Source organism: Mercenaria mercenaria, chromosome 3 (assembly GCF_021730395.1).
Source record: "Mercenaria mercenaria strain notata chromosome 3, MADL_Memer_1, whole genome shotgun sequence".
NCBI lineage: Eukaryota > Metazoa > Mollusca > Bivalvia > Venerida > Veneridae > Mercenaria > Mercenaria mercenaria.
The window spans coordinates 61,468,293-61,470,592 of NC_069363.1; positions in this window are offsets into that span (position 1 = coordinate 61,468,293).

The following is a 2,300-nucleotide window of genomic DNA, read 5'->3' on the forward strand; positions in this document are numbered from 1 at the left end:
AGAATTTATGCCAGTACAAATTGATTTGCGACAACCTGAAATACACGTTAGGATTTTGGTATGTAAAATTAATAAAAATTAACCACAGCCTGAAATACACATTACGATTTTGATCTGTAAAATTAATAAAAGATATGCCTCCTTTCGATTAGGATGACAGACTGACTTAACATTATGAAGATAGACAGGATTTATTTAACAATGATCTTCATAACTATCATTTTAAGATTTTCTTCTGTCAAAATACCGCCCATTATACATGTATATCAGGTGTTTTTGTCTTACAATTAAAGATACCGAAAATGACGACAGGAACTTGTCAGATTCAGAAAAAGAGGAGAATTACGAACTGGGCAGCGAGAATTGTGTACCAAATAAAGGTAGACGGACTACATTAACTTTGTAAATGGAAAAAACCTAACGATTCATGCATTTCAACTCACCAGAGCCCAAAGTGCGCAAGGTGAGCTACTATGATCACCCTGTGTCCGCCGTCGTCGTATATGTTTAACAATTTGACACTCTAGAGGAAACATTTATGGTCAAAACTTCAAAATATCCAACGAGCATCTTTCATTAAATAGTTTATTTGTAGATACTTACTTTCAGTAAAGAACCCTCATCAAATGTATTTAACTTGGCTAAATATATATACTGATTGTGTTTGTAGAAATTTATTCACATTCACAAGTTAATGCCATGAATAACAGTTATTTTTATTGGTATCACACACATTTGTATTGCACTTCGGTGTACATTCATCAAATACTTACAGACAAATAGTGTATCAAATATTTACTGTATTTAACTTATAACATTTGATTACAAATAAGCCAAAATACCTGTTGCATGATGATAATCAGCATGCTTGTCTTGAATATGGTCTGCATCTGACATCTGTCATATCTTTATAATGTTCGGGTTTTAATTCTACATCAATTGCTAAATTATGATATGTAGCCTCTTTTAGATAAGAAATTTACAAAACTTGCTAGGCTTAGTGTTGAGAATATAGACCAGTCAGTCAGACTAATTAATGGTTCAATCAGACATCGACGCTTACTGCATAACCGCAACCGCAACCATTTCCTTCGAGATAAGAAGATCTTCAAAATGCTTTCAGAAACCAGAGTTTTATTGTGTGAAGTCTATGAAGCTTAGCACGAGTTGATTTTGTCGAAAAGACCCCGTAGAAGACTTCAAAATGTAACACAATGTGAAATATATATATTTTTTTAATTTAATTAAAAATTAACGTTATGCTCCAAGTAACAAAATGTCGATGACAACAAAGACGATAAGCGCGAAATGGACATAGCTTAAACATATTACCATTGAAATAAATATTGCTCTGTTACAGAAACTAGGGTATACATGTTTACACATATACACTATTAAACTGATTTTGTCAATGATCAAACAAATATTGTTCAAGTAAACATCCTCATATGTAGCAAATGAAAAATCCTTTCTACGCTGTTTTATCGTATGAAATAAAGTGTTTACTTTTCTCGAAAAAAAAATCTAATTAATTTTAAGGCAGGTAACATTTAAAAACATTAAAAATTTATTGATATTTAGCAAATACATTACGAACATATCACTATACACAGAGATACTAATGACATAACCTTCGGACTGCCAGCACATTTTTATACAATCTTGCCGGGCATACGTATGTTTTTGATAACACAAAAAATGACGTCGGATGACCTTCAGTTTTTCCCGGAAGTAAAGAAAATAAAAGTACACTGGCTAAACTTGAAAACGAAAGTCGCATTTACATTAGTCAATAGCCAGGGTTCACGTGCGGAGGTCACCCCGTAAATATATGCGCGTGGACTTCTTCTTTTTTACTAATAAGGATCAATTTTCAGCACTTTCTAACGATTTGAAAATACCTTGGCTTTAGCACGACATGTCAGCTTTTCATCTATGAAAAAATACTTGCACTCGGAATAAACACAAATCCCACAGGGGTCCGTAACGGAGCAGGGTAAATGGAAATTTTTGGAACTTCGTCAAATCGTTCAAAAGGTCCCATTTTATGTTGTCTAAAGGTGTCAGTATATGCCTCAGGTGTCAGTATTTCCGTTTGAGAGCTACAGACCTTGACATTTCAGAAATATTTTCAAAAGGAATTTCGTGTAAAAAATGTTAAATCTACAGAAGCCTGAAAGGGCCATCAGACGCTAATAGGTTTTATTACGTTACGGCCGCGGAAAGGATATCGAGGGCTGAGCGCGATGCTATTGTACCTGTATATAAATAAAGAACACGATACAAGAGTTCGCGCTCAG